Source organism: Linepithema humile, chromosome 4 (genome assembly GCF_040581485.1).
Source record: "Linepithema humile isolate Giens D197 chromosome 4, Lhum_UNIL_v1.0, whole genome shotgun sequence".
NCBI classification, from domain to species: domain Eukaryota; kingdom Metazoa; phylum Arthropoda; class Insecta; order Hymenoptera; family Formicidae; genus Linepithema; species Linepithema humile.
This window is the reverse complement of record NC_090131.1, coordinates 24798256-24824617: the sequence shown is the minus strand read 5'-3', so window position 1 is coordinate 24824617 and position 26362 is coordinate 24798256. Positions and strand designations below refer to the sequence as shown.

Sequence of the window (26362 nt, the reverse complement as noted above, 5' to 3'; positions counted from 1 at the left end):
AGTCGGAGAGAGCGGGATTATAGCCGGACCGGATGAAAATCCGAGTAGCAAGACGTGCTGCCTCTTTCGCTGGCGGTTCTTTGTTCGTCTTCATCTTCCCCGGAATTGGCGTCTGAAACAACTTTTCAACTTCCCCGGAAGAGCCGTGATCGCGGCTGGGCTGGGTCACGGAGGTACTTCCGCGCCCGAGAACAGCGGCGGCGCGAAGGGTTCATTGTATTCGAGATTCGATCCACGAAACTCTCGTTCTCGACGGAGCACTCCCGAGTGGAGTGTGAAAATTATAAGGATCTGGGGCGAGTTTTAAGGATACGCGATACCGCATAGTTCCCTGTACACTCCTCTTTATCCGCACTCTAATATCTAGAGGATTTTATTTTATCCGCACGATTATTACCCCTTCGGACGGCGCGCTTCCGCACTTCGTTCTTTGTTCGGTTGAATATCCATTTATGGGCAGCTTAGAGGGAAATAGTATCGCCGATGTGGTGAACTTTTATTACCGCTATCGTGTCTGTTTAAGGCGGCGGGGCGCTTCTCGCGTTTCCGCAGCACTGACTAAGCTACCGTGTGTGAATCATCGTTCTCAGGCGCATAATTTAACTGCCGTGATATATTTTCTCCGCGATGAAGACCGAGCATTATTTTCTATTACCTCTGCTCCAGTTTCCACAGCAGGCTTTAATATTTCGAGGATTTTTATTTCTGTTGTATGATTACTATCATTCCGCGAACTTATCTCCGTATTACTCTATCTATTCAACCGAATATCTTTTCATATGTAGTTCGAAGAAATAGTATTATTAAAGAACGACTTTATTGCTACCTAAAACTTGACTACTGTTTAAGATTATTACTGCTTTTTTACATTAGCAACGCATTTTTTTTACCTGCAATATGTAAATTAATGTTAACGTGTCCAAACGCGACTGTATAATTAAACTTTACGTCGCTAATTATCGTAACAGTATTTCATTAAAATATTGCTGCGGTGTAATTCTATTTTCTTTTCGTTCAAGACTTTGTAGCGCGTTTCGCACTAATATTCTTTTATTTTACCTACTTAATTGCTTTTTTTGGTAGATGCTCTTTCTCACACACTTCGCTCTTTCACTTCATTTGAATATTCCTTTATATGCATGTAATTTAAGAGAAATAGTGCTGTCAGTAAAACAGCTTTTACTATTTTCTCGTTCCCATTTTTACATTTTTGCACTTTCATATCACTGGACAAGAATTTATGCAGATGTATAATTTAACAATCAGAATATTATATCTTTTATATTTATGCTACGTGATACGAAATAAACGTATAGTTTCTCTCAGCATCTCTCGGTAACATAACGCGAATGGTATAATATCCTGAGGCTCTTACACAATATCGCTCCCTATTATTCAGTGCGAAGTATCTCAAGTATCCATACGTATGGAGGATTCGAAAATCTGTTGCTTCGAAAAGAGACCTCTTTCTCATCGATTCCTTTTGCACTGCAGAGACCTTTTCCGAGTTAACTATATTTTTCTTTTTCACTATACTATCGTATTTTTTAAATCTCGTGACTACTACTTTCTTCCCTAGAATTTTATAGGATAAGAGCTTATGTTAATACAATATGCATGTGGTAGAAAGTTAATGTTACTAATAGAGGATATACTTTTTAATAAAGTATTTTTGCATGGTTTTTCTTCATTCATAATATTCTCTCTAAAAAATATTTTTTATATACACGTGGTGCAATCCGAAATTAACGCATAAAAAAATTACAAACGAACGTCACAGGGAAATATATGCGTTGTTTTTGAATTGCATCTCGTGTACATAACAGTCTGTTAAAAAAAGAAAAATTTTTTATTAGTAATTATTCCTTCTTTTTGTTTTGTTGTAAAATCCTTTATTGGCCGAAAATTATGCATCGACACATATGTATATTTGTCAGATTGAAAGCTACGAACTAACTATCGACCCATCCGACATTCCACACGCTCTGGTGGACATGCCTCTATTCATTGTGCGCTTACGAAGATGAGAGATAGAAGGAACGAATCGTTCCATCTTCGAGGAATTTAATAGAGCACTGCGAGGCTTTCCAACTTGGCACCGATGCCAAAATAGATAATAATGCCGGCGGATTTTCCGAGACGAGTATGTACGCGTGTGTACAAAGAGTCTCCTGAGACGCGATATTTAATCACTTTCGTACAACGAGATTATCTCGCTTTGTCCTACGTCTGATCTAATCTGTAGTTAACCCTTTAAAGCGTATAGTAATTAACTGGGAACTATGCACAATATGTTACTCTCTGGATCATTATATTTTATACCAATTATGTAATATATATGTAGAATTTTCGGAATATTTCGACAAACTTTGCACTTCTCTGCGAAGCAAATTACCTTGCATAAAATTCAAAATTTGAACATCAAAGACTTAAAGTATTATCGTTTTCTCGTGCAGCTTGAAGAAGTTACGAAAATGTTGGAGCATCTTTCGCCCTGTGTCCAATAAAATCGTGTTATGTTCTGAATAGATGGCCTAGTTTTCGTATAGTTTCATGGCGGTAAAGTCGAAGGAGCTTTTACTGCGCTGACATAGCACGTGATGAAAGAAATTTATGCGTGGCTCTATGGCCGATAAATCTCGTATTTTTATACACAGTCAGGTCGAAATAAACAACAACAAAAGATGCCTAGAAATCATTCCGAACTAATCACTGCAAACGTTTTGAGTTTTATATATATTTAACGCTGTCCTCTATTCTTATATTTTACTAAATTTTTAATGTCAAATATTCCGAAATTTATTTTTTCTAAGAATTATTTTAGTACGCGAAATGAATGATAGATCTTTCTTTAGAATCTACATACACTTACATCAACGATTAATGGTTCTTGCAAACTTATCCTTAGTTTAGAAGATCCCTCGTGTGCGAAGCTAGAGCCACTCTCACGCGGAGTGGATCGCGAGCATGAGTGTATCGGCGTGTCCTCTGCGAACTTAATGAAGCACCACGGGGCTCTCCATTCTGGCACCGATGCCAAACTGCGTAATAATATGGGTAAATCTACTCGTGTACCGTACACTCGTGTTCGTGTACACCGCACAGCCATACTGATTCACACACACGCGTGAGCGATTCAGGTGCGGCTCGGCACGATCGTCGGGGGCAAAGGTTGGCGAATACAGGTGACGTTACGGAGGATTTTGGCGCGATGGGGAAGGGCGACGGGGGCGGTATGTTGGGGAGAAGCTTTCGGGCGAAGTCTCTTCGTGGGTAGCACGATCCAACTTGATACAACTTTCCTAACAAGCCGGTCTTAACTTGGCGCAACCGCGAGCCGTCTGTGCATCGCGCGCAACTGCGCCTCGCACTGCATCTTCCGTCTCTTCCGCCGCGCGTGTCTTCGGCACCTGCACCTGCAAGAGAGAGAGAGAGTCTTCTCGCGAATGTATGAAACGCGAGCGAGCGGGCGGAACGTGTTCCCGCAAAGTGGATAACCCAATTCCGCCGCGACGATACTGTTGTTTCGTGTTGCAACGGCCAGCTTCGTATCGCGCGACGCTAATTGCATCTTTCGCGCATACACGCGAACATTTTATACAAGTGGAAGAAAAGACTGACATCGAATAAACGATTAACATTTTTTTCTCATTGCACGCACAGTTAATTTAGTGGATCATACTTCTATTATGAAGTCAAATTTTTATATATATATATATATATATATATATATATACACAGGGTTTTGCCGTTAATTCCGTCCGCATAGATTACCGTGCCGAGCATATTAAATTAACATTAATTAATCGGGAATCTGGCTTATGATTGCTGCGGAATTATTTAATTACGTCAAATTTTGCAATCTAATATTTTGACACGCAATGTATTTGTAGCTGCGTGAATACACCGCGCCACGATATCAAATTGCACACATGACAGCCAATTATTGCGAGCGTCGCGATTTATTCGGATATACGATACACATTTAATCTAACGTCAATATTTTTCCATTTTTCCATTTTTACAAAACTGACATACGCGCAGAAAGATTTGTAGCCACCGGAATTTGAAACTTTCGTCCACCGCAGCTCGGGACGCGCTATCATAAGACACGATACGTTCTCCTTTCGATATCGATCCGTTTTTCCCGTTATCGATGAACCGGCAAATAGATGACGCGGGTAATGTGCCCCGGAAATGGGGCATTTCGAATGCCCGAAATTGAGAGCGACCACCACTGCCCCAGTGATGGGTAACGAAAAGGGGTTTACGGAGCAGCGGCTCCGTCTAGGAAGGAAATGAGCATTCGCTCGCTTAGATTCCTCGGAAAACGAGTGATTATTGAACGCGTAACGACACGTCACCGATTGGCGGAGACGAATGTTACAGCGCGGGTCACGCGGGACCTAAACGGTTTGCCGGCGAAATTTATCGGAAACAGCAATTAACGTACATCAAACGAAACGATCGATGACGAGCGGTCGCGCGAACAATTTTGCTCTCGGGAAATGATACGCCCGGCAAGCATTACTATTGAATATCATATAATAACGCGCGACTAGTTGACGAAGTATTTCGAAGCACACGAGCCTCAAAATTGCAATTAGAGGGAAATTAAATTAAGAGGGAAAAACAAATTAAGAAATATTTAGGGCGTAAAATATGAATTTCTTTTTATTCGGAAAAAAATTACGAGGAACGTTTCATCACCAGAAAAATATTGAGATTAAAAATTAAATTTTGATTTGTATTTTTCTTCAAAGATCTCATAAATCGCGATATGTTTATTTTATTAAACAATGATCTTGGATGGGGTGTAATATCAGCCGAAATACGTGACCTATTTTTATCGACTGCCGCGACGCGTAGGGTTGTTGGAAAAAAAACTGCGCTCGCAATATCAATATTTACATGACCTGCGTTGTCGCTCGATGGAATAATCATTTGTTCCGAGCCGGGATCGCGCGACGCGCCGCGAACAGTTGTGTTATGGGTAACACGGCCGCTGCAGCGCCGAATTTATCGGGAACAATAACTAATTTCCCGTAAAGCCATATAAATTATGAACGTTCCCGCCTTCTCTCCGCCCGTGTTGCGATAGGGTGTGCGGAGAGGGCTTTTCTGGACGCCTCGATTGCCGTAAAACCCGACGCCGCAGCGCGGCACCGTTGACTGCGAGAGTGTGTTACCAGCCGTGGCAAACAAACGGGCCTCTAACGAACCGGCCGGCCTGTCCGCGTGCGAACAACATTGTGCACAATGCGTCGCGAAATGCCTAAATGACGCGCATTAATTGCTCGACTGAGCGCATTAACTGTTTCGCAATCCATTCTCGGACTCGGTGGAAATTGACTGCGAGCTAAGACGAGCAGTGTTTGAATATTTAAGAGTATTGAGATTATAGGAAATAATAAATCTTAAGGCTGTATTTGAAAAGAAATTACTATTTTATTTTCAGTCTTTTAATTTTAGAGATAAATTCTCCAATATACATAAAAAATTATAAATTAAGAAAACTAAATTAGAAATTATTTAGTTATTATGAATTAATTGTTGCAATAATCTGTAAGATTCTTTCTGAGCTATAAACTATTTGTGATTTAATTTTAATATAAAATCCATTATACCTTTCGATTCTATTTGAAGCACTGTCACAATAGATTGTATTTCAAATGTCGTAAAAAAGGAAAAATCGATATATTTACTCCTAGTTTAGCTCTCCACACGATTGTTTGACTGTGATTACCATCATTTCGTTATTATCAGTTTACCAATCGTGTTGCGAAGATACGCCATTTTTAAGCGTTAAATTGCATTCGATAATTGTTTCGCGGATAGAATAAGCTGAATAAATTATGGCGACTGCGCTTTATTCGTTGATGTAATTCTCTCTCTTTCTCTCTTTCTCTCGCTCTTGTCGATCAAGGCGGATTTTATGTCGAGCGACATAAAGTGCGCACAGATCATTTTCCGGGGTCGCGCGATTGGATGTCACCGTAACCGCTTGAAACAGCGCAAACAAGCGACGAACCAATATATTCACCAGAAGTGCCGTATCCCAATTCACCGCGAAGCGTTTAAACGGCACGCATTAACACCGCGGATTCTCCGCGCTCCGCGCACTGCTATTTGATTAGAATTTCGAAACTGAAACAGTTTTGCCGGCGTTAACCGTCCACGTATTTGTGGCTGGAGATAACGATTACACTGTCACAGAGATACGTGTGTCAAACTAACTGCTGCTTTTACATTACTTTTACGTAACTCACTCTTCTTGCAATATTAAATGGACTTTTCTTTGACAAGATTCTAATTTAAAACTTAATTAAGATACTTAACAAGAAGAAGAGATGATGTTCCGCGGAGAAGCCATTTTCAAATTTGTCAAAGAATGAAAGTCTTAATTACATTTACATTTAGCTTGATATATAAAAAAAAATATAAAAAATTAAATATAATTTACCTTAGTCAATATAATTAAATATAATTAAAATTAAATATATACACTTTTTGCACGTTTTCACTTTTTTAGGTTACATTGTAAATATACTGAACGTAGATATACCGAAAGCAAATTTAAATCAGCTCGAAGAGGGATTCTATCGTCATTTGAGTTAGAGTTAACTACAGTTGGGTCTAACTGAGGGAGGAGAGTCGGTATCGCGCGTCAACGATCGACGTTAACGCCGAACACGGCGCGGTCTAAGTAATTGGAATTGGTTATCGATAGCGTTCCGAAATTCGCACACGTGCGCCTATTTTGCCGCCATTTCGTGCCGCGTCGCAATCGCGCCGTTACTCTTGCCCAGCACGTTTTGGCCGTCGAGATCGGAGTGAATTACGCCGGATAAATATTTTGTAACGAACACTTGGCAGGACGAGTGTAGCGTAGCTGGCAATTTAATCTTACCGAGCGTTTCGTTTCCGGCGCATCCGTGGATCATTTTGTCGTGGCGTTAACGCTGATTGGTCACCGCGATTGTTCATCAGTCGGCGATGCAGTCGCATCGCGATTCTCGTGACCGCGGTTATTCATTAAAAGTTTTAATTTGCCGTTAACGGTAATACAGCCCGTTGCAACGAATTGCACACCATGGACCAACAGAAAACGTCGGTCGTGATGATAATAATAATGGACGGGGAATCGCCCGGTGCCGAATACACGATTCATAGCTCTCACGTTATACGTGAATTGTCCATCGCGCAAAATTTTGCCAGTGCAAAAAAAGCACGATTTGTTACTCCGTTACGCGCAATTGAAATATCGTGTAACTTTTAATGCGAAATAAGTTGAAATGTTTTTTTGGTGCTTTCTATTAATATGTGACACGATTTTTCACGCGTAGCTGGTTGGAAATTAAATTAGTTCTCGTTCGCGAGAGAAGAAAAAGTAAAATATTAAAAATATTTTCCAGGATTTGATTTGCGGTGTATATGACACGTAACGGGGTTTATTTTCGTGCGTGTTAGTGCGCGAAAATAAAGTGACATATATTGAACATCCAGTTAAAATGCATACACAAACGTTTCCTGTGTCGTGTTACACTTACAATGTAAAATAATCCAATAATTGTTTAACCGTAATTTTACATGCTTTTTTTCTATTTATCGCGAACGTAATGTAAGAATTTTATTTGGCTTATAAGAAACATTTTCGTCGGTTGCTGTTTTCTCAAAACTCCACCGAATGTATTTCGGTATTGTGATCCTGCGATTTGTTGCATGCATCAATCAGTAACGTCAAATGCGCAAGTTCTTGCTGGAAATCAATCATTAATCGCTGTCGATTCTATTCGCGTGTAGTAGATCGCGTCGAACACGGTCGCATAAATCAAGCGAAACGGGGCACTTTTTACGTTACTGGCTGCTGCACGGAAAATAGCGGCGCACACGCGTCGATTAAAGCAATATGATGACAAGAAAAAAGATTATCTGCGACAGCCCGTAGCGACTATTAGTATAACAACGTCGATTCACATTCTCCTAATAAAGAGAAAAAAGAAATCGCCTTTTCTCTTCAACAAGAACTTTACACAGGTTGCAGGGATAATTACACAGAAGATTAATAACAGCAAAAGCAGTAATGAGAATATTTTCGTGACGTTTTATTTTTATTTACGTTGTAAAATATATTTATGTACAAAATAATATAAAAATAATATATAATATGTAATTGTATGTTAAAATATAATTTTACGAAGCGGTAAAAATTTAAAGGAACACTCTTGCTTTTATCTATGCACTCAACATAATATACATTTTATGTGTGCGCGCAAAAATTTAAAAACGTGCGTTTTTTACGTGCATTCTTGCATGAACTGCTTAATCTGTCCTGTGTGTGAAAAGAAATACTCTTTTCTCGGCATTGCGGCAGTGCGCGTTTTTAACGCAACGAACATGGAAAAGGAGGATAATTTTGCGTCTTCGTGCTAAAGCGCGAATGCAATAATCTACCTTTCGCCGTTGCGTCCTATGCAAATACGCGCGCGGCGAGTTTTCGAGCGATGAAAGAGAGCACAGTGGTATCTGCGCTCGTGACAACCGACTAATGTGCGAGAAAATGAGGGAAATGCGGAACAAAAGCACAAAAGTTGAAAACGACGACTTTCATAAACCCGTCGAATTCAGAGCATCTGCAGGCTGCATTCTGCTTTCTGCGAGGGAATTTAAACGCCTCATATTATTTTAAATAGGGCATCGTATGCCCTCCAGCGACGCATGATATCCAATTCAATTATGCAAGCATAACACACACACAAGATAGTCGCGGAAATTTTATTGTGATGTGCAGCTATTTCTGAATCTAGTAGTGTGTTTTATAATCTATCTCTCTATTTAGAATTGTAATTTTTTGATGAAAATTAAGGTTGTTTATTATTTACTGAGGTTTTCTCTAAATTAATTATTTATACTCTTTTAACAATTTAATATTATACTTATTATATTAATCACACATTTATATTTAAAAATTTTATATTTTTGAAGATTTGTACGATCAAATATTTTTGTGCGAGAACTTTCATATACATATTTATATTTTTTCCCTTTTAAGAAACCTGTAGAGACTTTTTCATCTATGATTTTTGACCAAGTTTTTAAAATGTGCATGTCGAATGTAACACAACGAAAGTCTCTGATGCCGGCGCCGATTACGAACTTGCAGCGGAACGAACGAACGTACGAAACGACCGTCAAAATCTCGCTTCTGAGTCCCATTTCTAGTGCCAAAGTTCAAATGACGTGAATGAGCTTAAAGCGTTTCCTTTACGAGTACATCGCTACATTGATGCGCAGCAATTCGAGAGACGACGCGTACGATGGGGAGCGGCTAAAGAGTCCTGGCGTTAGCCAGGTGCAAGGCGCTGAAATGAGAGAGAAAGAGCGAGAGCGAACGGAAGCGCAAAGTGCTATGCGAGAAAAAGATGAAAAGGCCACGGCATAACGGGAGAGAGTAAGACAGCGGGAAGCCAGCCAGTCAGGCGACGGTGCAGAGGGAATGAAGAAACGGGGCGTGCACCCTTGTCTCGGAAACGTTACCCACTTATGCACGGCACATTTAACTCCATTCTGCGCTATGGTGCAAGGAGCGGGACTGCTCTGAACTCTAGCCATCTACCGATACATACGTGACGTATGTACGTGTACGTGCATACGGGAACGCGCGACCCGGTCATGCGAAAGCCGTAGCCGGTAACATAATCGCTTGTTTTAACACTTGGCTTCTGTATGGCGCTGCAGACCTATAAAGATATATGGGAGAAACGGGAGCTGTTTACGAGAATCCTCGCAACTCTCTTATTTCGTTATTACTTTAAGAGCTATATTGTGATCATTTAATCTCTGACTGTGCGTATTCCGCGCGTTTTACATTGTATGAATTGATTTTTATAATAATTGCTCCTTCTACATTATAATTAATTTTAATAATATTTTTCTATTACGATGGGTATTGGATAAAAAAGAAGTTATTTTTTTATGACCTGATTTTTTATGATTCTATCGGTAATTTTTTGTAATGCATAATTCCTGAAGAACAAAAAACAACAGATAAAAGGCTGTGAACCAAAAGCGCAAATGTCAGGGCGCAAAAGATATTACAAATTAAAACAGCTGCGCTTTTTCAGCTCACAGTTTTTTTACCGTTGTTTGCCTTTTTGTATTTATGGCCTTAATGAGTGTGTGGTGCAATTTAATCACTTGTAAATGTGATCTGTCATTATCGAGTATATATTGAAAATACTTCTTAACGAACATAAAAATATTGTCTCTTGTGCTTCTTTTGCAGAAAGATAAGCTTTTTAGATATAGGAACAGATAAGGTAATTTTTATTCATATCTCGGAACAGAAGTTTTCTAAAAGTGAAGTAAGGAGAAAAAAATATCACAAGGTATCACATACGAATGTTTTTAGTGTCGCGTATGGCGAATCGAAACTAGGTCTCATTCGACGCGACGCGAAACGACAAATGGCGAATTTTTCTCGATCGGTCGTCCGATATTCGTGAGATACGATGCACGCGTACTAATGCACAGTTCATACACGGTGTTCATATACGGATGCGCATTCATATATAGCACACCGTGTAGCAAACACACGTGGTAGTATCCGCGCACCACGTGGGAATAGGAGTTATTCGTGGGTGGCGCGCGCGTGAATATAAATGGAAGCGCGCGCGCGAGTTTGCTCGCTTGTTCGCTCGCTCGCTCGCTCGCTCGCATGCATGCCGCGCAGTGTAATATCGTGTACCGGCTGTAATTTCCAATGTAGCTAACTAAGTTATGTACACATACGAATCTGCAATGTGCGCATACGAGCATGAGAATCCGAATGTGCCCGCGGCGTCGCGCATTGTCCCATAGATTCGGCTGGAGAGAGCCGCGGAGTTCGCCGTTGCTGCAGTTCGTTTGAATAGAAGCCGATATTTCACCGGGCTTAATTTTTGATGCTGTAGGCATGGAAAAATGTATGATATTTTTTACGCGCAATAATTGCTATGAAAAAAACATGGATATGGAAAATATAGTGATTTAGAATAGATTGGGAATGTTTGCCCGATTTTCTTTCTGAATAAACATGATATCAATACTGTTAAATAATTTGAAATTTATTTAACAACAATCTCTAAAAAGTAATTTTGAAGTAATAATTACAATTTATAAGTATAACGAATAAACATGATATTAATACTGTTAAATAACTTGAAATTTATTAAACGACAATCTCTAAAAAGTAATTTTGAAATAATAATTACAATTTATAAGTATAACGCTGTTTTTGAGTCATTTGTATTATTTACTTTAAAGTAACATTTTTGTTGAAAAAAACATGCATACTCGACATTAATTTTTTTATATTTTCAACGCGTTACATTTATATAATATTTTTCGAGTCCGAAAGAATAATTTTCCAAGTTTTTCTTATACCAATGCAACGGATGTCGCTGAATTAGTGAGCGTTCGTGCACAGTTCGTTTGTTTCGTCGAGAGAACTATGAGGCTGCGGTGAAGGTTTCTCATCTACGGGGATCCTTCAGACTGTGACTCAGTTTAGAAGTCGCGAGGACTTCGTTAGTGCGGCTTTTCAAGCTAAAAGTCAAACATCGAGTAAGCAGCGTGGGAGGATTAGGACGCTTTGTTACTTCGCCGCCCTGCGGTAGTTCATATGGATAAAGGTGTCCTGCTTATATCTGATGAACTAAAGTAGATACTCGCATACTCTGTGCTTTATCAATATTAATTTGATGAGGAACATCGGAAATATTTATTTCAATTGATTTGCCGCGCGGCAAATATATAATACAATCCGGTTAAATTTTCTGTATTTTCAATTTTGCGCAGCTTTACACGAATAATATAGTAGTTTATAATTGCATCCGAACTGCGTCGAAACAAATTTTCAAATTTGTAGTTTAACTGATTTGTTAAATAATTATCAGTATACGATATTTTGTGATCTTCCCCCGTCGAATGTTTGAATTTCATTACGCTATATTCATATCATTCGTATAATCGAGAAGTACACGTTTATATAACGTTAAAATAAACTATAATCTGGCATTTTAACGTTCTGCTGAAATTTTCTGGTTGGATGCTGCGGCTGGAAAATTTATTTCCGCCACTAACAGTAAAATGCCGGGTCTCTCTTGAAAGTGCGCTCGGGAGAGGCTTTTATTTCACAGCAGTAATGAGTTGAGAATCGAGTTGTGCGTCAGACGGTATAAATATGGCGCTTCGGCAAATGCCATTCTTCTTTTCCATTTTATTCTCGGTACCGTTCGAGCGTTGTTGGTACTTCAGCATGCATGCCGCTTAAGTGCGCGTTAAGAGACTCGAGGCAGGCAGGAGAGGATGATGCTCAGAGCGATGCAGTGCCGCGCAAAAGTAGGTGGCTTTAGGCGCTGCGGCAAAATCTGTGGCGACTGGATTTTAAGGCGCCACTGCAATTTGTCAGGCTTTCTTACAGAGTCACGAAACCACAAACGCGAGCTTCGCGGGGTCAAGTGTACTCCCGCGATAAGAAACGTAATAACACTTCTTGCATTCTGTTTTTCACAATGCACTCGTCTACACACGTGAATTCGAATGGATTAAAAGTTGCCACAACTTAAAACTGTTATACAATATTAATCACGATGTTGAAAGTAAAAGTGATATATAATGTTCACTTTCTTATTCATAAAAATTCGATTTTGTATCACAAAGCATCAATTAATGAACTTACTTTAGCCAAAAGTTTTTTGAAACAGAAAGATGAATTCTTTTCGTATGATGATAGATGATAGAAAATTCGTTGTACTACAATATACACGGCTGAACGATTTTTCCAAGCATTTAACTTCTGAATGAGGCATTTAGTTTTCAAATAACGTTCCAAATAAAGCTCCCTTGTCCACTAGCGAGTTATTCTTGACAAGTTATATGTGGTACCCAAATTCTCATTATACAGTTCGTAGTCGTGGAAAATTACTTCTGCAGTCATGACATACCTAGTCAAAGTTGTTAGTCAGAGTAGCGTTTGTGGACTAGCGTGAGAACTGTTCCGAACATCTGAACATTCACTTCACGAACTTGCATGAATTGCACAAATCGAAGGGGCGGGACTATGTTAATCCGGCAAAAATATATAAAGTTCAATGCGTTCAATTAATATCAGGCACTAACGACAGCAGATATTTTTTTTCATATTTATAAAATTGATAGTCGTTAATAATTATTAAAATAATAAATATGAAAAATTTTAACTGTAACAAAAGAAAATTTACACATACAGGTTGTCTCAACAATTTTTGTACGTGTCTGTACAATGTAAAAAATAATAATGATTATATATACAATACATGCGAAGACAGATAATTACTAATTAATTAAGAAATTGAAATCTACTATGTATGAGGTGTACATGCTCGCGTAAGTGTCGCGACAGTAAAATACGATGATGCGCGCGGAGTTTCTTCCCGTCGGGACGGATAAACTAATAAATCATTAAGTAACTCGTCACCCGAGCGATGTCCCCGACGCGTATACGAAGACGGATGATATTAAATCCGTTGAGACACTCCTCGTGCCGAATGGCTAATTCCTTAAGTAACTCACGTGTCTGCGCTCGCAGGGGAAGGACTTTGACGACGAAATCGCGATAAGCTTCCAGCGAATTCCTTGCTATAACTGATTAACGCGAAACTATTTGCCAACTAAGCTTCGTTTACCACTTAGTCATATCGTGACCAATCAAGGACTTTGATGCAAGAATCCGGTCCGTGATTTGTAAGGCCTTAGACATTCGAAATGGATCGTAGAAATTACGCACTGGTGATTTTATTTTATAATCTCGTTTCACTGGTGTATGCAACGCAAACATAATAAAATTGGACGATTCAGTGTGCGAGCAAACTCAATTTTGAGTATAAAAAATTTACAACTTATCTAATTTTTATATTAACTTTATTTTCTTTTAATTCTATTTCAGCGAACAATATAAAATAAAAACAATCCTTTTAAATCTCATTTTATCTCTGATCAAAACGTTATGTAATGATTTAAACAGAATAACGTGTTTATGTTATTTTATTATCTTGCCGTTTTAAATAGATTATACGTGCAGATACACACTCTAAAAAACGCACCGTGTTTTTCGAACTGAATAACAACGGTCAGTGGAGGGGCAGAGAAAGAGAGAAAGAGAAAAAGAGAGCGGTTACGTACATATCATTCCATAGATAGCAATAATTTTGTCTACACTGCACGTAGTTCGTTTTAAATGCACGATGAAGTAAATTTCACTGAATTAAGCGGAGTTACAAACCATTGTGCGTGCAGTATAATGGGTACAGATACATTTCAACAGGTTAAAATGGGCTGCGCAAAAGATTTTTTTTTTATTTTTTGTTGCGAAACCGACGGACCAGGCGGTAGTTTGCGATAAAATATGGCCGGCATCGTTGTTTATTTACCACTTTTATGACTACCTCGAGCCTGCATGCCGGAATGTCTAAACTTGACACCTTTTGTTCATGTTATGTAGTCCAGACCACCTGCAGAACCTACTATATCATGGTTGCGATATGAACTATGAAAAGCATTTCTCTAGCTAGCAAGCATCCTTGCAATCATTTTCAGAATACTGAATTTAATGAAAAATTAGTCAAATAGATGCAACAGTTTATTACATGAAAAATTATTAATTTTATGTCTTAATTCTTAGAGGTATTTGTCAAAATTTCTAAAAATTTTCAAGCCAGGAAAATTTAGACTCCTATCGAGCTGCCCCTCCCCCCCCATATTGCACAAATAAAAAAATAGTGCAAAATTATAAGCTATTTATGAGCTTTTATATTCCGCAAATTAAAATTTTTGAGCTCGTCACGCTGAGCATGAATTTAATGTTTTTTGTGAGGGGGCTGAGTCGATATCGACTTAGCCCCTCCCCACCGCTTAAAAATAAAAATATTGGATCAATCTTTGCGATAGAATTAAGAGCTATTTATGAGCTTTTGAACTGACATAGTTTCGATTTTTAAACTCACCCCCTTAGTCCTCAAACAACCCTTAATTGATGATCGATATCGACTCAGCCCCTCCACGAAAAACATTAAATTCATGCTCAGCAACATGACGAGCTCAAAAATTTTAATTTGCGGAATATGAAAGCTCATAAATAGCTTATAATTTTGCGCTATTGGTTTTTTTATTTGTGCAAGATGGGGGACCAGCTCGACAGAGGTATTTAGACTATACACTGTAATGCTTCTCGTAAATTGTTTTAACATATATATACATAACAATTATGAATAAATTTGCATAAAATTCTAAAGAAATTTTTAAATTCTTGTCACACAATTATCAAATTATGATATAAGAAATATTTAGAAATTGCTGGCAATGGAATTCAATGTCAATTCTCTATAAATATTTAAGGCGCAATATTTAGGGCGTTTACGATCACGAAATATTATGAATATGATTTTATCATACAGTCTGAGGATTATTTTAGAAATCTTATGGTAAAAAATTTTGTAATTTTTCAATTGATATATATACCAATAGATAAAATTGAAAAAATTCTGTCTATATTGATCCAAATATTTGATGCGTGTAAATGTGCATCTAAACATTATTCACGGATTTCCGCTCCAAGCATTCCAAGCGTGTTATTCGTAATTTTTTTTCTATTGGAGATGGTTGTTGGAAAAAATTCGAACTAGAAACGAACATTGCTGTGCTTGTTCCGCTTCATTCATGAGGATGTTCTCGCGAAATCACGCAAGACAGAGAACGACGATGTTTCGGTCCAGCAGTCACTTCGGTTCGGATCGGTCAGGTTGGCGCCTTGTATTTATAGTTTGACCTAATCTCTCGAGGAAGAGACGAAGACGAAGAATTGCGTGAGAGAGGGGAGTTTACCACGTATCCCGGCATACTGTTTTCCGTGAACGTCGTCATGCCTCTGGCATCCGTTTTCGCCGTATCGCATCAGCGACGCAGCGACGAAATTAACGCCGAAGAGGTGAGTAACCCGCTCTGCTTCGGCAACAACAACCTCTTTCGTTGCTTCCCTCGCGCGCGTCTCATTTATCTTACATAACTCTCCACGATTTTGATGTCTCGATTGCTTGTATTATATTACATTTAAAAATAAATGTTTAATTTTTTAAATTAAATAATAATTATTGCACTAAATTGTTATAATTCGTCATTAATTTACATCACAGAAATTTTTGTGTATTTATAATTTTTTAATATATATCTAACGTATACAAGACGTCAACTTTTCTTGCGTTTTTCGAAAGAAAGAAACGGCGTGCCGCGACAGATCAGGTTTGCCATATCGTATTTTTCGAAAACGCAGCGATTTGTCCTGTTTTCGGGCGCTACGTAAACAGTGACTGCGAAAAATAGAGGAGCGACAGAACGTACGTACGCGCGTCGTGATATCGTCTTATCCCCGTGGGAAACTTTAAGCTGGCCAGAGCTTAACGATCGCGGAAACGACGGCTACTTTAGCGAAGGGAAAACGACTGCTCGTTTCGCCGTCTCTTCTTCTCAGGAGAAAGAAATCCTCCAGCTTCTTCGCCGATCCCACTCGGCGGCCAATTAAGACGACCGATTACCCCCGCTCGTATTATTCGTTCAAATAAAATGCGTTACGTCTCACGTCGGACCCTCGGCTCATATAATTGTGGGAGCACTTGTACCAAAATGATGTAGCACTTGCATCGCGTAAAGCCGTCCTAAAAGCCGCCCTTTGAAATTCTGGTTTAGTAGATCTCGCACTTTTTGAGCCACGAAATCCTCTTTGCGCGAACCAAATTTTACGGACTTTTAGTAACGCGCTAATTGTATGTGTTTTTCCAAGTCAATTTTAACAACACCTCTACCATTTATATCTAATTTTTATAAACTTTAGAGATAATCGTAATAATTTTTTCGGACGAAAAAATACACACTCATAACTGTATAAACATATTTATATAGATTGCCTTCTCATAAATTAATTTATTTATTTTTATTCTAATCGAATAACACATATTTCCAATCATTTAAGTATCAATAAAGGCACGATAGAATTTCGTAAATTTTCTAAAGCCATGCTGTAACAATTTCGCTGTAATAGTTTCAGACGCGTGCGCAAATGGTCCATTAGATCGTGATAATATTGAATTATCCGTTCTTTGATGAGCAATGCTTGTTTTTCGACTGAATATGCGGAAAAAGGGAGGATATATCGTTTAGGGAAAAATCATAGCCTCTCTCTGAGCGAAACTGTCGGCCGCATAAACTTGTCTGGCCAATTATCCTTTGATGTGCTTATTCGTACGTAGCGTTGCAGCTCGTATTCGGCTTCACTTATTTCATAAGCTAAGAGCCGGGTGGGTAAGGGAGCCGACTCATATTCATCATTCGCTCTTCTCTCGCGAAAATCAACAGTTACGTATTCTGTTTGCCGACGTCTCGCTCCGCCGCTCGGCGCTATCGGGCGCCCTTTGATCCTTGCGATGAATATCGTCCGTTTGCGTCGACAATTACGAATTGAGTAATGAGATGAAATACGTGGCGCCGACGACCCGTTGGCGACCAACTCGACATCAAGCACTTGGATTCACTTGCAATTGAGTTTGCGATTCGTATCTTTGATGTTAATTAAAAAGATTAACCTCCTAACTCATATAGATAATTTTGTTAAACAAAAATAATCTGAATGTCTTTCCCGCAATGATATTTCCATAAAAGATATCACTGCATAGAGTTTGATATACATATAAATTAGGTCTTTTATATAATTATAATTAATCTAATATTAATATACTTAATTTTGATAAAATATTTGTAAGATGATTTCGAAATTTGCGACAATGTTGATGGAATCAAAAATTTTTAATATTATTTGTGAACTTTTACCAATATATTAGGAAAATGATAAATATCGGTACGCGGTATTAAATATTTCATTGTCAGTTCGATTATGTGCCTCATTTTCGACACGACGATAATCTCCGTGTCTTTCGCGCGACTCTCGCCGTGAACAAAGAGAGAATGGGTAATGCTTGACCATTTGCACATACCGGCTGTACATTACTCGCCTCAAAAGCACCTCTGTTACCGCTGAAAGCGCCCTTCGAGGCTATTTGCCAAATGATTTCCCGCTCGAGATACTCGTCTGTTTGCTACATGCTGCATACTCACCATAACTGTAATGCAGCATTTAGAGAAGGTCATCTCTTTGCTTTGAGAATGCGAGGATCATCTCTCTATCACTGTTTTACGAATCGTATATAGTTAAACAGTTATGTCGAAACGTCCACATAATTAGAAATAAGAATATAAAATTTTTGAATACTAAAATTTTAATAAACTTGTTTCCAGTTATTTAGATTATGTTCTTTTCGTTTTTCAACGGCTATATTTCAATTACTTTGGATAGCCAAATATTAGTTTACTTGCGTTTAATATTAGACAATAATACTGTGTATGCGATATTTGATTATATTTTAATTGTACATATATTCTATTCTGTATTAATAATGGAATAATTGCTGTACGGTTATGAGATTTTGAAATTCATTCTCTCTACGATTATTCCTTCATACTCACACATAAATTTGGAAATTAGAAGCTAGATTAATATAATTATAATATTTGTTCATTGTAATGTAAATGTATTTATATTTTACAGATAAACTTTGTGCGCGTGATCGGTCCCACGAAATATATTCGTTCCGTCGTAATATAACAAAATGCGCGTTGATGCCGGGAGTGCCGTTTAAAGTGTCGCGCGATTTTCGCAATCGGGTACGCGCGCGAGCAATGCGTGCGCCGCGAACGCGTGTGAGTGCCTTGAAGGACCGCTGAGAGGAAAAGGAGGCTTAGGAGACATCGAGCGACTGCAGAACAACGATACGGTGAGTAATTTATCATAAAAAATGCATTTTTAGTGATAGTGAAGAGATTAAATTAATATGTGGAGTTAAATAATTATCGTTTTACTGCTGATTTGATACTCGAGTATTCGTTTTAATTTATTATTTAATGAACGCGAGTAACGCGATTGAGAAGGATGATATTTACATTCTTTTTAATAAAATGACGAGAATTTTGTATTTAAAATTTTTTTTACATTAAAGTAATGACTTTTTGTCAAGTTTTAATTGCTGATATAAAATTGTTAAACATTAATTTTTTAAAATTTACAATGAAAGAAACGACAATCTCTTCTTGTGATTGTAAAAGTTATTTACAGTTGCCATTTTGTCATATGGTTTTGTTTCCTACATCCGTTCCTTTTAATATCGTGTTTGGCTTAGCCCGTGGGAGTGATGCGACAGGCGTTAATGAAATAAAGACGGTTTTTTTTTCATTTTTTAGGTAGCTTTTATCCCCGACACTATGTCCGCGGTAGCAGATACAAAATTCGTGTAAATATAAAACTCTCTTTATGTTTTTTGCATATGTGTGACGCCATTCACGGACGCTACTGAAAAGCAGGGCTATCGCGGAGATAAGGATTTTCGTTCCACAGCATAACGCGTGTTATAACAGTGACCATATTCCTGGGATCTATGCGAGATCCCGCGCGTTATTTTCTCTAAAAAAATCTGATATAATGTGCCTGCGTGAAATGTGCACTAATATATGTCATAAAATCGCAGGGTATTCGGAGTTTTTATAATATACGAAGGTGTTATGCTTCAAAAATATGAATAAAGAATATGTCGGAATATATCATTATGCTAAAAAAATTTTTTTAATTTATGACTTACAAATTAAATTTTTTTAACACGCTATGCTGTTTGCTCTGAGATTTTATTTATAAAATAGAAATTAATTATTTTTGCTTTAGAGAAAAGATTATAATTTTACAAACATGTCTTCTATGAATTTTAAGTGGAGAAAAACTTCGTATTTCTTGTTCACTGGAAGATTTGATAACCATAATCGTACCAAACTTTCCTTGACGCGTAGAAAAATCGGATAATCATTGAAATCATAAAGGGAGAGAATTATCGTGACGCGAAAGCTGGAGTCTTCATAAAACCCCGATGATAGGTCGAAATTGTTAAATATTACTGACAGGAAGCGCTCTAAAGGTTTCCGTTGAGTGAAGGAGCTACCCGTTACGCAGTCTTCGGAAGACTTTTGGGATAACGAGCCGCCTTTGCCTCGCCCGAAACGACCCAATTCTCCTATGGGAATCTTCCGTGGCGGAGAAAGAAGCTCGGAGAAGAGAGCGCGATAGTAATATCGATCGATAGACAGGGCTGACAGGGAGAGATGAATCGGTGAGTAAGCGAGTCCGACGACTGAGGGGCTTATATGCGATCGTTTGTCCTTCCGTTGTTCGCGGTGGAAAAAATCGAGCTTATCGAGCAGGAAGGAATCCCTTCCGGTCAGTCTCTGCAAAAGACAGACTGCGCCCAGCAGGAAATAATAAAGGGACCTCGTGACTGCAAAAATATCGCACCGCAAATGTGATGCAGAAGCGTAGAATCGAAGGCGGATTTTATCGATGCGCGAAAATGCTTTAATGTAAGAATGTTGTTCAACGGTGATGCAAACATTATAGCAATGTGGACGTTCTTCTTATTCAACAACTTGCTGTAAAAAAAGCGGAAAGAGTAAAAACATGTTATCTCTTTATAAAAATATAGAGATTGTCGTAATGGATGAATTAGATATCACAATTAATCTTGTCGTGGTTATATATTGATCAAGATTAGAATTTAATACATATACACTGTACTCGTGGAAAACTTGCGGAATATTTTGCGCCCGCGTCCACTCTTCTCCCCCGCACAAAAATATCAACGGGACGCATTATCGTAATCACTTCCCCGGAGGATTCATCAGAGTTCCGAAGAGAGGGGAAAGCTGAGCTTGAACAAGCTCGATACAGACCGCCGCACGGTCGCTTGTCCTTTTGTTCTACCCGATCGGGGAGAAAAAAAATCGAGTTTGCCGAGCGGGAGCGAGTCCCTTGTACTTTTTCGGGGAGTTTCCTCAGCGAAGGCGCACGAAGGCAGGAAAGAAACGCAGGGCAAAAGAAAGGAGAGAGGGTGCGCGCCCCTCGTTTCCTTCCTCGACTTTCCGCCGCTAGATCTTCCCTCACAAACTCGCGGCCTTCGGTCTTCATTCTTCGCTCGATCCACCACTTCGTCTCTTTCCCGCCCTTTTTCACCCGCCCTTCTCTTGTCATTCGGTCGTATTCCTACAATTCTTGCCTGTGTATCTACCACCAGTGTATCTTCCTGCGACTTCTTTCATCCCTTCGCGAAGCTCCTTGCCTCAAATCTCCCTCTTTTTCTTCCGGTGCGTTCTCTTGATGCATCATACGTAACTGCGTCTTTGATTGTCCTGTCTACTATTTTGAAGCTTTCTCTTTTTTCATCTATTTTTTTCCGTCTCTCTTTTGATCGCTGCCTGAAAGAACGCGTGGTTTTGAACCTACGGTTGGATAACCTGCGCTTTTGAAATATTATTCAGGATTCGGACGTAACTGAAGGATATCTTTATGAAACGTGGACAGTGATGTGATTGAAGTTTCAAAAGTCTTTATTCACAGAGAGATTCTATTTTAGGAGTCCTTTGTAACGTTTATTTTAGGCAAATTTGATTTTAATTAATTTAATTTTTATCTCACAAAGTTATATTATGCTGTTAGCGCTGATCTACTACAATTTTATTTTAAAAATTCAATATTAATTCAATTTAAAAAATCCAATTCTAATTGATATAACATAATATCGTATTTTTATTTTCTTTCTTTGTACAGTTTTTCTTTTATTCTATATTTAGTTATTATTATTTTCTTCCTTCTTTTATTTTCTCCGTTTTTTGATCTCTCTGTTTTTCCTCTATTTATTTTCTTTTTGCTTGGTTTCTTCACAATTTCTGGAGTGTTAGTTTCGCTACTGAAGAGAAACATTAAGCAAAATGGAGATGCGTCAGAAACGGAGAGAGTCGCGGTATTAACCGCATGCAATATATAGTAAACATACGTCGCGCACACATTTGCTGAATTTTCCTGGAGTAAACTGCATCGCCACTGTAGCTGCTTTCGATTCGAGTATTTGCGGCATGCTCGGTTTGTATATTCCGTGTGTGTATATTTAATGGATGTTCTCCGTAGTTGGTCCATATTGTATTGATATTTCTGGCTATCGTAAATAACATTGTTTTATACAGTTGTTTTATGTGCGGCTACAGCACATGCAAATGAATAGACCATAGCAAGTCTGATACAACGAAAGTTATTCGTACCGACGGGGATTTATTCATGTCACACTCAGAGAAACATCGTATTGTAGCAAAACACGTAACATACACAAAGAATGAAAATATATTGAGTTTCTATTTTATATTTAGACGATCTGGCAAAAAATGAAGCTGAAAAGTGGAATATGAAAGTATCAAAAACAAATTTGTATATCATGCATGCTTGTAACATCTTGCGATAACATTTTCTTGACAAATTAAAGTTTTAAGAAACAAATTGAGAATATTGGATGGAAAAAATTGGGGGCGCGACGCGATGTAAATGTTAATGTAATTGCGAAATATTTCCGACCATGTCGATAGGGATGGGTCAACGATACATCAGGGAGTGCAACGCATGACCTGACGAATTAATTAAGGACGGGATTATGGTGCTCAGTGGCATTGTTTCGGCTCACTTTACGACCTGGGCGTTCCCAGCAAACATTCAGCAAACATTCGTATGTAAACGTGTGAATTTAAATTATGCAAATTTAAGGTTCACAGTTAAAAATTAGGGCAAACAGATATGGCGTGTAAAGCATACTTTTTAATTACTAATAATAGGGTTTGTCATATTATATGCTTTTATTATTGAACATTCTTTATATTATTCGTTGCATGCATAGTTTTTTTTATTATTATCTGGTCACTATATAAAATATCTGCTTTATAATGATATTGCGTGTGTATGCATAATTCTTTTTATATTCGGCAAAATTCTATATTAAAAATTACAATTTTTAAACATTATACTTGAATAAAACTGTATTGATTTTTTTTATTACTATGAAGTTATGCGAGATTAGCGAAAGTAATTAATTTTTTATTAGTCGTGTATTTTCGCATTATATATTATGAACGAAAATGCTTGGAAAATTTACTTTTGATGTGCAGTTTAATTGAAAAATGTCTATGTTGCAATTTATTAGCTGTTGCAGTATAGATCAATACTTAATACAATACAGTGTCGAAATAGCTCTTCTAACTGTAACAATGAAATTCGAAATTTTCAACCGCTGCTGAAAGAATTATTTGCGACAAAAAGTTGCTGTTTGAAAACTATTGTTTTTTCCCACAATACTCTTGAAAATTATATTTTTTTTGCATTTTTAAATTTCATTACTTTATTAACGATGCCGTTATGTTCGATCGAGTAAATCGAATTGATACATGCGATCATAACTGAATAAATAAAATGATGCATCAACAATTACACATTTACACGCAGCACGTTTATTGAAGCGCATAACGCGCGTTAATAAATTTCATATCGATGCAAAATCAAATTTCGCTTCTACTTCGTCGAATTAACCAAATGAATTCTTACCCATGCGTATTTATGCGCACTAATGACATATCTGCATATATTTATACATCGGTCATAATTTGTGTTTGACGTAAAATTAAATTTTGCTTTTACTTCGTCGAATTACTCGAACGAGTTCTCACTCATACTGTATACATATTTATGCGTATCAATAACGTATTTGTATACATATTTATACATATTTATGTGCCGGTCATCATTTATGTTTGATACAAAATGAAATTTTGCTTTAACTTTATTGAATTAACAAGATGAATTCCTATTTAGATGCATAAATAACATATCTATGTTCATTACCAGATAGAGAATGTGTACTGAAAGTCAAATTTTGCGAAAGGCAAAATGTTTTAAAGAATTATTTTAAAGAATTTTACATTTTTTGTGCTATTTTATATGAGTGCATAAATCTACGTTAATAAATATAATGTTACTTTTAATGGTTTTCTAAATTTTGTACACAGTATTTTATCTGTGGACAAAAAATTTTATTTTATTCACACAATAATGTTGCTTGGAATTATTTAATTATTTGAATTTTTAAAGTAATATGAAATAACTTGCTTATTGTTACTTGCATTTTGTATATTCTATTATGTTTTATTTTAAAATAAAAAACTCACAATTTTATTAAGAAATAAATAAACATTGCGCGATGCGATTAAATGAAGAAAATATGTGCACTAAATGTACGGAAAAAATATTATAGACTTTTTCCGTAAATACTTGCAAGGATACTTGCATTAATTAGTCACGGTACCTAAATCCAATTGCGCCATAATTGTCCCCGTATAGCGCAAGCTGGGGGATTGACCGTCCGCTCGACGCTTTTCCGTCGTCCGTTACAAATGGTGATTGGCAGAGAGTGATGTCGACGTCCAATCGACAGCCGGATATATATACCGCTGAGAATTGGCGACCGCTTATTGAACATACAATCTGCCGACCCCGACCGCAGGTAATTCGCCAATACGGCCTTCCCCCCTTTCCCCCGTTTCCCGCATATTTCGCATTCGTACAACGCGCGCTGCACCCTATCGCAGTTTGTTGTTTTTCACGCGCACCACCGCACGGTGCCGGACTGGGCTTTGAGCCCGGAATTAACACTCTTTCGGCTTCGCTCCATTGCGGTATCGGTGTCGGTGTATGTTACGATGCATCGCACACGCAGACAGAATTCTATCAGTCACCGATAAAAGCGACGATTGTAATCGCAAATGTTCAAATAAAAAAAAAAAAAAAAAACGGAGAATGTTTGATACAAAATAGTTTTCTTTTTATCGAAGTACAAGAAATTTTTTTCATAGTGGAATTATTTTTAGATCAAAGTGTATGAGAATGTAGTATTAGGACACTGTATTCAAAAACGTGATGGCAATTTTTTAAAAAGATTATTGCAATTCTGTAAAGTACAATGGAGAACAAATATGAAATATTGTAGATGGAAATTTGCGTTTGCACAGCGCTATTCCAATATTACATCGCGGAAAAATGTCATATGAACGTGTTATGGATATTATGATGTGAGGTCGGAATATACCTACATTGCGCTAGTCGATAATTTTATGGACAATTTCACAGTGCGCTTGCTATCGAATCGGTACGGCAACGTGAAAAAGATATTGCACATAATAGCGCGCTTTGATTACTTATTTTCATTCATCGAGCAGTGAATACCATTTTCCACTTATTAACGCTACGTTTGTTCGGCATAATTCGTGCAGGAATTTCATTTGACCTAAATTGAAATTAACCGGCGAAGCGTACAATATTGCGTTTATACGAGCGCATTTATTGTAAACTTTATGTCCGCGCGTAATTTCGTAATTATTTACTCCACATATTTCCTTGATGTAGCACAATTCTGCTAATAACATTAACAATGGTAATGCAATGATTACTGTTGCGCCGCGCGCATTCTCAGGAACATTTCATGCGCGTTACGATGCACCGCAGTGCCAGTAAGCGTTCTTCAAATTAATGACTTTGCAAATACCAGGTGTGTCGAAGAGCGATGTGCCTGGCACGCACCTGTTTAAACAAGCTGATACTCAAATCCAAACTTCCCCGTGTGTATGCAACAGTTATCCATCAAGCATCCTGTCGTCTTATCATCATTCATAGTGTTAGATCAGGACCCGTCCTTGTTAACCGCCTATCGAACAGTACAGTTCATATCGTTTGCACTTTAGCACCAAATTTAGTGACACATGTCGATAAATTAATTTCCATAGTAATTTTATATAGTTTTTCGATAACCATGAAAATTTGCGTAGAAAAATGCGTGAATAATGCTTTATTTTATTATGCATTTATCATGAAGTAAATCGATTAATTTGTGGTATAAATTAGATGTTATAAAAATATTAGAACTATGCTAGCAATAGAAACTGTGGAATTTAAAATAAGCAATAATAATCTTTACAATCTCGTGGAAACTAGAAAGTGCAAAGCAAAATGCATTCATATGTATAATGCAGCTGTGTCCACCTTCGCCTCAAGCATACTGAATCATTGAGATCATCGGACCTTCCGAGCGTCCATTAGCTATGCATTTGCCTTCTCTGTAATTTAGGCCCAGCGTATCGCGTCGCAGATGCATCCGCAAGTGACTGCAATATAATATATAATACTGAATCAAGTTAAATTACTGGCGCAGAGTGCGCCATAAGGCTTCCATGCATTCTGAAAATGCATTTCATCTTCATCTTTGATGCAAAGCTTAGAGGCGCAGTTATTTGAATTTTATAACATCGCTTTGACGGATTTTTAATCGTTTTTCCCCGTTTA

General features: G+C 37.8%; 1 protein-coding gene and 1 long non-coding RNA gene across 3 annotated transcripts in view; one reads left to right on the top strand and one right to left on the bottom strand.

The window, feature by feature from the left end:
* mspo (M-spondin) overlaps positions 1 to 26362 on the bottom strand; it is a 164973-nt gene that overhangs the window by 47048 nt on the left and 91563 nt on the right. The window lies entirely within an intron of this gene.
* Positions 1 to 26362, top strand: part of LOC136999759 (uncharacterized) — a 125364-nt gene that overhangs the window by 68431 nt on the left and 30571 nt on the right. Inside the window, exon 6 of the long non-coding RNA XR_010890077.1 lies at positions 18671 to 18896. This is a non-coding gene — a long non-coding RNA (uncharacterized lncRNA). The remainder of the gene's footprint in view (positions 1 to 18670; positions 18897 to 26362) is intronic.